Below are 12736 nucleotides of genomic sequence, written 5' to 3'. Positions count from 1 at the left end.
TAATCCATGGCTTTCAATTAACAACAGATGTGAGGTGAGGAGATGACGAGAGAAAGCAAGGATTCTTTGGGCTGAAAGGCTTGTATCCATGCTGAATTCCTCTATAACTTCAAGGGCTTTGGCCAAGGTCATTGGGCCTTCTCAAGCTACCTCTAGCCATCACAGATCACATATTCGTTTGTTGTGTGTCTTCTCATATGACATGGATGTTCATGGTCTTCCCTCTATCCATGACCATGGTCGTTCTCGGCAAATGTTTCTACAGAAGTGGTTTGCCATTTCCTTTTTCTGAGCAGTGTCTTTACAAGATGGGGGACCCCAGCCATTATCAATACTCTTCAGAGATTGTCTGTCCGGTGTCAGTGGTCACATAACCAGGGCTTGTGATATGTACTGGCTGCTCATACGACCATCCACCACCAGCTCCCATGGCTTCACGTGACCCTGATCGGGGGTTAAATAGGTGCTACACCTTGCCCCAGGGTATGCTGCAGGCTAGCGGAGGGAAGGAACTCCTTACACCTCCTTTGGTAGAGATATATCTCCACACCGCTATCCTGATCACTACTAGAGATGTAAAAAGGCACAGGAGTTCTGATTGTTAAACATGCAGTCTGTCCTGCTATAGGGCCCCTACTACTGTACCAGCCTCTGAAGCAGGGGTTCCCAGGCTGGGGGTCACAGACTCCTCGGTTAATGGTAGAAGTCCAAGGCATAAAGAAAGGTTGGCAACCCCTGCTCTGAAGTCAGCAGATTATTTGACCCAAAAAAAAAACAAGGAGTATTAACCCTCCATCATAGCAGGAAAGTGCAAAATTCAAATTAAATTATCGAAGTACATACTATACATGTTACCATCTACACATTTCCTTGCAGGCATTTACAGGAAAATAAGGAGGTACAGCACAATTTATGAAAACCTATACATAAACAAAGGCTTGGCAAACAACCCATGTCCAAAGGACAAACTGTGCAGGTAAAGAGAACTACACTGAGAACGTGGGTTGTAAAGGCTCCTAGAAAGTGAGTTCAGAGGTTGTGGGATCAGTTCAGAGTTGAGGTGAATGAGGTTATCCACGCTGGTTCAGGAGCCTGATGGTTATAGGGTAATAACTGTTCCTGAACGTGGTGGTGTGGGACCCAAGGTTTCTGTAGCTCCTGTCTGATAGTAAGCGAGAAATGAGCATGGCCTTGATGGTGGGGTCCTCGATGATGGATGCTTCTTTCCAGTGGCAACTCTCCTTTAATTGCTAGACCGAAGGGAGGTCTTTACGTGTTGTCTCTATCCACCTCTTTCATTAGCCATTTCCGTCACACAACATCAGTAAACTCCAGCTACTGCATCATTTCCCTGTGTTAAAAGGTAATTCAATACATTATGCATCTTGTACCTTACTGGTTACTTGCACTGCACTATTTTGGTGCCATTCTGAAATTGCTTTGCCTTACTCTACCTCAATGATCTGATCTGTATGAGCAGCATGCAAGACAAGCTTTTCACTGTATCTCGGTACAGGTGGCCGTTTGAGGAACCCTCTGAAGTGCTGTTGGCCCGTCAACGTTCGATTCATGGCCTGCCCTTTCCAGCAGATTTGGGGATGGCATGGTAGCTTAGTGGTTAGCATAATGCTTTTACAGCGCCAGAGACCCAGGTTCAATTCCTGCCACTGCCTGTAAGGAGTTTGTACACTCTCCCCACGACCGCGTGGGTTTCCTCCGGGTGCTCTGGTTTCCTCCCACAGTCCAGGCTAGTGGGTTAATTGGTCACTTGGGTGTAACTGGACGATGTGGACGCGTTGGGACGGAAGGGCCTGTTACTGTGCTGTATCCCTAAACAAATAAACCAGCACTGTGGCGACCCACTTCCCAGCGCACTTGAACCAGCTGACTAAGTCCCATCGCCCCAGGGTGTGAACTTTTAAATTTAAGCTTTCCTGGACCAGGAGCCAAAGCGAGTTGGCCAGCTGATTACTCTGGCCAACATTTTATAATTCTGCTCTCGCAGTCCAAGTAAAACAAGCCAGTTCATTACTTATTCCTGTCATCACAATGTGACACTGAATTGTTTCCCCCGGTCTTCATTTTCTCACCAGGGATTACAGTTTGCATTCTGCCTTCATCAGGGAAACCAGCCTGCTTTCCATGGACTCTGTGCTTCTGCCTCCCTCAGTGAAGCTGCCAGCATAATAAGATACCCCAGACATTTCCCTCTTACTCCCTTTTCCATCAAGCAGAAGGTAATAAAAGCCGGAAACCACATGCCTCCAGGCTTCAAGGCCAGTTTCTGCCCCACTGCTAAATCATCATCATTGTGTGCCATCTCATATGATGTGGGCGATCATGCTATTTGGCCATGGTTGTTCTTGGCAACTTTTCCTACAGAAGTGGCAATTTGCCATTGCCTTCTTCTGGGCAGTGTCTTTACAAGATGGGTGACCCCATCCATTATCAATACCCTTCAGAGATTGTCTGCTTGGCGTCAGTGGTCACATAGCGAGGACTTGTGATGTGCACCAGCTGCTCATATGACCATCCACCACCTGCTCCCACAGCTTCATGTGACCCTGATCGGGCGCCCGCAATTCCTCTGTAACTGTTACATTTCTCAGCACTGTGCTCTTGTTTCTGCTGTACTACCTCAATGCACTGTGTAATGAATTCATCTACACCACCAGACAACACATCTCAGTACACATGACAATCAATGCACTGTGTAATGAATTCATCTACACCACCAGACAACACATCTCAGTACGCGTGACAATCAATGCACTGTGTAATGAATTCATCTACACCATCAGACAACACATCTCAATACACGTGACAATCAATGCACTGTGTAATGAATTCATCTACACCATCAGACAACACATCTCAGTACACGTGACAATCATAAACCAATTCCAATTCCCATGTCCTCAGTCTGGGATTTACTCTGACAACTCTCTTGCCCACAGTACAACACTGACCACTTGAAAAATATGCACTGATCACAGGCTTCAAGGCCTGACAATATCCCAAAATCTTTACACCCAGTAATTATAATGAAGGAAATTATACAACTACACAACTACTCAATGCCTAAACAATTTGTTTTTATGTCACCAAAGACACTCACAAATTTCTGCAGATGTACCGTGGAGAGGATTCTAGCTGGCTGCGTTGCCGTCTAGTATGTAGGGGTCACTGCACAGGATCGAAAGAACCTGCAGAGAGTTGTAAACTCAGTCAGCTCCATCATGGGCACCAGCCTCCGTGGTATCCAGGACACCTTGAAGGAGTGATGTCTCAAAAATGCGGCGTCCATCATTAAGGACCCCCATCACCAGTACATGCCCTCTCCTCATTGTTTCCAAAAGGGAAGAGGTACAGGAGCCTGAAGGCACACACTCAATGATTCAGTAAAAGTTTCTTTCCCTCTGCCATCCGATTTCTGAATGGATAATGAGCCCATGAACGCTAACACACTATTTTTTGCACTACTTATTTGATCTAGCTATTTAGTTATATATACTTACTGTAATTCACACTTTTTATTATGTATTGCAATGTACTGCTGTCACGTAATAACAAATTTCACGACATATGCCGGTGATATTAAACCTGATTTTGATTCTGAACATTTGTGTGTGTCTTCAGGCTCCTGTACCCTCTCCCTGACGGCAGCAGTGAGGAGAGGGCATGACCTGGGTGAGGTGGTTCCTTAATGATGGATTCTGCCTTTTTGAGGCATCGCTGGGTAGACTAGTGCCCGTGACAGAGACGGCTGAGTTTACAAGGTCCTGCAGCTTTTTTCTGATGCAGTGCAGTGGCCCCTCCATACCAGACAGTGATGCAGACAGGTAGAATGCTCCACACATCTATGGAAATTTATGAGAGTCTTTAGCGCCATGCAATATCATCCCTTGAAAATTAATCAATAAGCTCCAAGACCTGGGCCTCGATATGTCCTTCTGAAGCAGGATCCTCGACTTCTCCACTTGCAGACCCCAGCCAGTTCCAAATGGCAGCAACACCCCCTTCACAATCTCCATCTACAAAAAGTGGTGGATACAGCCTAGACCATCACAGGAATAGCCCTCCCCACACTGAGCACATTTACAAGGAGCACTGCCACAAGAAAGCAGCATCAATCATCATGGATACCCACTATCTAGGCCATGCTCTCTTCTCGTTACTACCATTGGGCAGGAGATACAGGAGAGTGAGGTCCCACACCACCGGGTTCAGGAACAGTTATTACTCTTCAACCGTCAGGCTCTTGAACCAGAGGAGTTAACTTCACTCACTGCAACTCTGAACTGATTCAACAACCTACAGACTCACTTTCAAGGACTCCACAACTCAAGTTTTCAGTATTATTTATTTTCTCATTATCAATATTTGTTTTTTTGTATTTGCACACTTTGTCTCCTGTTGCTTGTCTGTCTTTGTGTGTAGTGTTTCATTGATACTTATTATTCCTGTGGTCTACTGTGAATCTCGGTGCTATATGGTGACGTATAATAAACTTTGCTGACCTTCAGAGGCCAGGGTACAGTGTAACACAGCCCATACTCTAGTATATCCTATACTTGTGAAAGATGCTTTTTTAATAAAAGACCATTCGCATTCAGAAAAGACTACTGTTTCTAAATACTGGCTCATCAGTGGGTTAAAAAGAACACTTTTGGATATTATAATGTGCTTGTGCAGCACATCTTAAAGAGTAACTTTGTCAGTCACATGCACAGCGAAACAGTGAAATTCGTCGTTTTGCGTCAACAACCAAGACCGCCCAAGCATGCGCTGGGGGCAGCCCACAAGTGTTGCCAGGCTTCCGGCACCAACGTGGCACACTCAGAACTTACTAACTCTAACCTGGAGGTGCTTTTGGAGGAAATCAGAACACCCGGAGGAAACCCACCCATTCACGGGGAAAATGTACAAACTCCTTACGTATAGCGGTGGGAATTGGACCCTGATCAGTGATATAACCGGACTTGCATTTCACTCAAGGGAGATGGGCTTTGCAAGCTGAGCCAGCATTTAAATGCCCGTCCTTAGATACCCTCGAGAAGGTGGGGCGAGAGAGCGGATAGGATGTTGCAGTTACAGAGAAAGTGCAGTGCAGCTGGACAGAAAGTCTAAGTCATTATAAAGAATGTGCACTCAAGAGTCCATTTTGTTGTACTAGGGGACTGTTCAATAGTTCAGTAGTACAGCCCTTGAGATGTTGGTGCACCCCACAATACTGACCCCGTGATGGTGATATATTTCCAAGAGTGGTTGGTGTGTGGCTCAGGGGTGCTTTTACTGCCCTGCTCCTTGCACCTGGTAGGGGCAATGGGTTTGGAAGGTGGTGCCCAAGGAGTCTCGGTAAGTTGGTGCAGTGCATCCTGTTGATCATCATCATCATCATTATGTGCCGGGTTGTATGATGTCACCATCATGTGCCCTGTCATATGATGATCATGGTCTTCCCATCACCACAACTGCTCTTGGAAAATCTTACAGAAGTGGTTTGCCATTCCCTTCTTCTGGGCAGTGTCTTTAAAAAATGGGTGACCCCAGCCATTACCGATTCTCATCAGAGATTGTCTGGCTAGCATCAACCAGGACTTGTGATATGCAGCAGCATATTTACAAAGTAAATAGCAGGATACTTGGTAGTGTGGAGGAGCAGAGGGATCTGGGGGTACCTTACACCTCCTTTGGTAGAGACGCATCTCCACCCCGCCACCCAATGTACGCACTCTATAACAGTGTGTGGGTGTCTATCCAGCGGGCTGCTAGTTCCTGAATCTTGTCAAGCTTCTTCAGAGCTGTTGAGGCTGATCTATTGAACAGTCCCTTAGTACGATACGATAGACTCTTCACTTCACTATCTACCCCGTTATGGCCTTGCACTCGTTGTTTATCTGCACTGCACTTTCTGTGTAACTGTAAAACTTTATTCTGCATTTGGTTAATGTTTTCCCTCAGTGCACGGCTGTTTGGATGGTATGAGGACTCTATTTTCCACTGCACTTCAGTTCATATGACAATAATAAACCAGTTTAGTTTATCACCCAGGCAATATAGAACATAGAACTATACAGTACAGGAACAGGCCTTTTGGCCCATAATGTTGTGCTGAACTAATTAATATGCACATCTAATATATACTAATTAATGGTAGAACATAGAACATATATGTCAAACTCAAGGCATGCGGGCCAAATCCGGCCCGCGGTGGAATTATCTTTGGCCCGCGAGATAATATCTAATTACTATTAAAGCTGGCCCCAGTAATCGAAGCGCCTATGGCGTATGATATGGCTAATGCTGAGTTTATTCAGGTACCAGGTTTTCAGGGTTTTTAGTGTTTATTCGGCAGTCTTCTTCATAAGAAACGGAATTTGTAAAGTGAAACACTTTGTAGTTATAGCAGAGACTGAGACACATGAGAGCAGGCTGAAAAAACGGAGGCAACGAAAGCTGCGTTCGCACGCGTCTGACTGATCTGGCCCGTATGAAGCTGCATTTTGCTCAATCCGGCCCGTGACCTAAAATGAGTTTGACACCCCTGATATTACAACACAGAACAGGCTCTTCAGCCCATGATGTTGTGCTGACCTGTTAACCTGCTCTCAGATCAATCTGACCCTTCCCTCCTACACAACTCTCCATTTTCCCATCATCCATTCGCCTAAGAGTTTCTTAAATGCCCCCAATGTACCTGCCTCTACCGCCACTCCTAACAGCGTGCTCCACACACCCACCATTCTCTGTGTGAAGAAAAAAATTCTACCTCTGACAACCCCCCTGTACTTTTTTACAAAACTATGCTCCCCGCTAATTGTCATTTCCGCCCTGGGAAAATGTATCTGGCTGTCCACTCAATCTATGCCTCTTATCATTCTGTGGAGCTTCTTCCAGACCCACCACCTCTACCAGCTGGAAAGACATAAAGTTAACTCTCACCCTCCTTTGCTCCAAGGACGTTAAGCTACAGCTCGCTCAACCTATCCACATGACCTCCAGATGCTGCTCTTTGGTCCAGGCAGCATTTAGGTCTACTGGATCCATATTGTCAAAGGGTCTGTATCGTCCAGCCTCCCTGGGGTTTCAGATACACTTATGTACACAGTGACACAATCAGTAGAGTCACTGCCACAGGACTCCAGAGATCTGGTTTCAATCCTGATCTGTGTGCTGTCTGTGTGGAGTTTTCATGCTCTCCATGTGATTGTATGGGTTTCCCCCTGATACTCCGCTTACCTCCCACATCCCAAAGATGTGTGGGCTGGCTAAGATAAGTTGATCTTTGTCTTAAAGATCATTATTTGTCACAAGTACGTCTGACACAACCCGAATATGTGCTGGGGGCAGCCCGCAAGTGTTGCCACACTTCCAACACCAACACAGCGTGTCCACAATGCACTAACCCTAACCTGTATGTCCTTGGAAAGTGGGAGGAAACCAGAGCATCAGGAGGAAACCCATGCCTCCTGTGCAGGAGGAGAACGTACAAACTCACAGACGGGGGGAATTGAACCCCGATCTTACGAATGGCACTGTAAGGCGCTGTGCTGACTGCTTTGCTACTGTGCTGCCTCAGTAGGTTAAGTAGCCTCTGTAAATTATCTTAGTGCGTGTATATGAGGGCTAGATTTAGAGGGAATGTTCGGGGAGGTGGGAATAAGGAGACACAAGAGATAGCAGATGTTTGGACCTAGAGCATCAAACTGTCTGCTGAAGGAACTCAGTCTCGGTCAAAACCCTGCATCAGGATAATAAAACTCAAGATTCAAGGTTGTTTACTGTCATTCATCAGGACACGAGTGTAAAGGAAATCAAAATGGTTGTTACTCCAGATCTGATGCAGCATTAAAATACATAATAACACAATAAATATATACATACAAGAAAAGCTTCTATACATAGACTGATTGTATGCACATAAGCTGACACTAGGCACAGGACTGTCTGTGACTCTGACAAGAAGTGATACAGTAGTAGTGTTTGGGGGTGTGGAGGGGTGGGTTAGTGGGTGGGGGTGTTGATCAGCCTTACTGCTTAGGGAAAGTCACTGTTTTTGAGTCTGATGGTCCTGGTGTGAATGCTGGCATAGCCTCTTCACTGATGGGAGCAGGACAAACAGTCCATGAGCCAGGTGGGTGGTTTCCTCTATGATATTGCTGGGCTCTTTGAGGCATCTTTCTGTATATACAGTATGTTTTTGATGGCGGGTAGGCTGGTGCTGATTAGAATTAGTATAGATACTTGAAGGCCAGGGTGAATTTGATGGGCTGAAGGGCTTATTTCTGTAGTCTGTGAATCTATGACGCATTGACAATGTTCCATTTAAATTAAGAATTAAAGAGAGCTTGTCTTATCAGTTATCACATGACTGAACTATTAAATTAAAAATACCAAATAATACTTGGCAACAAGCTTTTAATAATTCATTCTCCACTAACAAGTGTGATATTACCAAAGCCAGCTAAGAGGACCTCACACAGACAGACATTTCTACAGATGTACCGTGGGGAGCATCTGACTGGTTGCATCGCTGCCTGGAATGGAGGGGGTCACTCTTCAGGGTCGGGAAAAGCTGCAGAAAGTTGTGAACTCAAGTGAGCTCCATCGTGGGCACTCGCCCCCTCCCCAGCATCAAGGACATCTTCAAAGGCGATGCCTCAAAAAGGCAGCATCCATCATTAGGGACGCCCGTCACCCAGGACATGCCCTCTTCTCATTGCTACCATCAAGGGGGAGGTACAGGAGCCTGAGGACACATGATTCAGGAACAGCTTCTTCCCCTCTGCCATCAGATTTCTGAATGGACATTGAACCCATGAACTCTACCTCACTGCCTTTTCTTCTGCTTTTGCATTGCATACATTTACATACAGTAAACACAGGAGATTCTGCAGATGCGGAGCAACACATGGAGAAACGCAGCAGGTCAGGCAGCATATATGGGAATGAATAAATAGTCATTTCAATTACTTACTGAAATCTATAGATTTGAAAAATTATGTATAGCATTGTACTGCTGCCGCAAAACAAATTTCACCACATATGCCGATGATATTAAACATGTTTCTGACTCCAATAGCAGCTCCTCTGAACCCATTATCTGGTGACTTGGTCCCATTCCCCACATATTAAGCAGAGCAAAGACTGATGTTCTCACCCGTCGAGTACCTGCCAAAGATGGGAAGTTTGGGCTCGGACTCTGGCACTTAATAACGAGAACGATTCGCCTCAATAATTTTTTTTTAAAAAGAAAACGTTGACTATGTTTGAAGAGCTTTACAGGGACTCAGCCTCCACCCCTCCCCCTCTCCCCCCCCCCCTCCGCCCCCCTCCGGCCAGCCTCCCGCCTCACCTTGAAGTCTGAGCCTTCGGGCTTCTGTGTGAGTGGGTGGGAATATTTTCCATGAACCCTCCCCCTTGTAAAAGCTTTCAGAACTTCTGGCAGCATTTTATGGAAAATAAAAACTTAGTTCTCTTCATATAAAAAAAAATTCTCACTTTTGAAAGTAAACTTTCCTGCATGAGCAGCGAACGTGCTGAGGTGATTTGACAAACGTTATTTTGATCCCAGAAAGCATAAACCGCCCTCCTCCTCCCCACCAATGTTAACCAGTACCAGACTGTTGCTTCGGGATGGAAAAAGTGACTCAATCGGTCAAAACTTTGGAGAGCAGCTTTTTCTGACCAGTTCTAACCAGAGGCAATTTCTCCACGCACCGCGGCGATTAAATGTTTAGCAGTATTTACGGTTTGGAAGGGATGGTTAAACTGTTTCTACTCACTGGCCGGAATAATCCTCTTGCTTCAAAGTTTCTGTAGGAGTTTTGTTCCACCGTTTGTTTCACGGAACGCCTCGAAACATCCCTGTTCCTTGATTTCACACGCGACCCCAGCTGCTTTCTTTTATACTCCTACTGAAGTCCATGACATCAGGATTGACTGAACGTCAGTGGCCGGCACGGCACGTGTGTTTGTTGTAAACCGCCCATCCGTTCCCCCAAAGCCCCCTCGAGAGAACGGGGGTCGCCCCCAGTCCGGGACGTGTCCTCCCGATCAGCAGCACAGGGACCAGGAGATCGTCAGCTGGTAAAACAAGTGGTGAAGATCCCTCTCCCGGGGGGGTGGAGCCGCACGTTCAGAGACGGACGGGGACGTGTAAATGAGATGGAGCCAAAGAACATCTGCATTTTTATAGCGCCTTTCCCGAGCTCAGGGCGTCCCAAAGAGCTTTGCGGCCAGTTACATCCCTCAGGAGCGTGCCCATTCTTGTAAGGTTGGAAACACAGGAAAAGAATCGAGCTCGTCTACAAAGGACACTGCCCCAGGAAAGCATCATCCATCAGGGACCCCCACCACCCAGGACATGCTCTCTTCTCATTGCTACCATCAGGAAGAAGGTACAGGAGCCTCGGGACCCACACCACCAGGTTCAGCCTCAACTATCAGGCTCCTGTTGCCCATCTTCACTCACCGCAACACTGAACTGAACACAACCTCTAAATCCACTTTCAAAGACTCTACAACTCGAGTTCTCAGCATTGTTTATCTATCTATTTATTTGTTTGTTAGTTATTTGCTTTTTGCATTTGCACAGATTGTCTTGTTCTGCACAATCTTTGGTTGATTCTATTGGCATTTCTTTGTTCTACTATGTATGCCTGCAAGAAAATGAATCTCAGGGAAGTGTTTGGTGACATGTACATGCTTTGATAATAAATTTACTTCCAACTTTTTGAACTTTGAACTAGGCACAGCAAGCTCCCACAAACAATAATTTGAAAATCACCTTCCCCAGATCTAATGAAGGGTCTTCTGCCTGAACCATTCCCCACCCAGACATCCTGACCCGATCTGATCTTCGAACTGAACCATTCCCCACCCAGACATCCTGACCCGATCTTCGAACTGAACCATTCCCCACCCAGACATCCTGACCCGATCTTCGAACTGAACCATTCCCCACCCAGACATCCTGACCCGATCTTCGAACTGAACCATTCCCCACCCAGACATCCTGACCCGATCTTCGAACTGAACCATTCCCCACCCAGACATCCTGATCCGATCTTCGAACTGAACCATTCCCCACCCAGACATCCTGACCCGATCTTCGAACTGAACCATTCCCCACCCAGACATCCTGACCCGATCTTCGAACTGAACCATTCCCCACCCAGACATCCTGACCCGATCTTCGAACTGAACCATTCCCCACCCAGACATCCTGACCCGATCTTCGAACTGAACCATTCCCCACCCAGACATCCTGACCCGATCTTCGAACTGAACCATTCCTCACCCAGACATCCTGACCCGATCTTCGAACTGAACCATTCCCCACCCAGACATCCTGACCCGATCTTCGAACTGAACCATTCCCCACCCAGACATCCTGACCCGATCTTCGAACTGAACCATTCCCCACCCAGACATCCTGACCCGATCTTCGAACTGAACCATTCCCCACCCAGACATCCTGACCCGATCTTCGAACTGAACCATTCCCCACCCAGACATCCTGACCCGATCTTCGAACTGAACCATTCCCCACCCAGACATCCTGACCCGATCTTCGAACTGAACCATTCCCCACCCAGACATCCTGACCCGATCTTCGAACTGAACCATTCCCCACCCAGACATCCTGACCCGATCTTCGAACTGAACCATTCCCCACCCAGACATCCTGACCCGATCTTCGAACTGAACCATTCCCCACCCAGACATCCTGACCCGATCTTCGAACTGAACCATTCCCCACCCAGACATCCTGACCCGATCTTCGAACGGAACCATTCCCCACCCAGACATCCTGACCCGATCTTCGAACTGAACCATTCCCCACCCAGACATCCTGACCCGATCTTCGAACTGAACCATTCCCCACCCAGACATCCTGACCCGATCTTCGAACTGAACCATTCCCCACCCAGACATCCTGACCCGATCTTCGAACTGAACCATTCCCCACCCAGACATCCTGACCCGATCTTCGAACTGAACCATTCCCCACCCAGACATCCTGACCCGATCTTCGAACTGAACCATTCCCCACCCAGACATCCTGACCCGATCTTCGAACTGAACCATTCCCCACCCAGACATCCTGACCCGATCTTCGAACTGAACCATTCCCCACCCAGACATCCTGACCCGATCTTCGAACTGAACCATTCCCCACCCAGACATCCTGACCCGATCTTCGAACTGAACCATTCCCCACCCAGACATCCTGTTCTGATCTTCGAACTGAACCATTCCCCACCCAGACATCCTGATCCGATCTTCGAACTGAACCATTCCCCACCCAGACATCCTGATCCGATCTTCGAACTGAACCATTCCCCACCCAGACATCCTGATCTGATCTTCGAACGGAACCATTCACCTACCGGACATCCTGAACTGCTATTTCCATGTTTTCTGATTTTATTTCAGATTTCCAGCAGCTGTGGTATTTTGTTTTATTTTATTTTCCCCTCTTGTCACTAAAGAGTGATTTATTGTTTATTGTTTATTTTCACATGTCAACATCATCATCAGGTGCCGTGCCCAGTTTGAGCTTTGGCTGCCACGGCCCACACACTCCTGTTTCGGGTCAAGTGGATCAATTCATTGGTATTCATTTCCAGTTCTCTGGCTGCTGTCTCCATCATCATTTGTCTTTGCCTTCCTCTTGCTTTCTTCCCTTCAATCTTTCCCATAATTACCGTGCATTCTAACTCCTCAT

The 12736-nt window shown here is 46.8% G+C and overlaps 1 protein-coding gene across 1 annotated transcript in view; it reads right to left on the bottom strand.

Annotated features, from left to right (window-relative positions):
• The window catches only part of rem1 (RAS (RAD and GEM)-like GTP-binding 1), a 54524-nt gene extending 43669 nt beyond the window's left edge, over window positions 1–10855 (bottom strand). The window contains exon 1 of the mRNA XM_073062148.1: window positions 9789–10855. The gene's annotated coding sequence lies outside the window, so the exon portion shown is untranslated. The remainder of the gene's footprint in view (window positions 1–9788) is intronic.
• Window positions 10856–12736: the final 1881 nt, after the last annotated feature.

The sequence above is a fragment of the Hemitrygon akajei genome, chromosome 11 (assembly GCF_048418815.1).
Source record: "Hemitrygon akajei chromosome 11, sHemAka1.3, whole genome shotgun sequence".
NCBI lineage: Eukaryota > Metazoa > Chordata > Chondrichthyes > Myliobatiformes > Dasyatidae > Hemitrygon > Hemitrygon akajei.
Note: the sequence above shows the minus strand (reverse complement) of the source record. Positions and strands in the feature narration are given on the sequence as shown.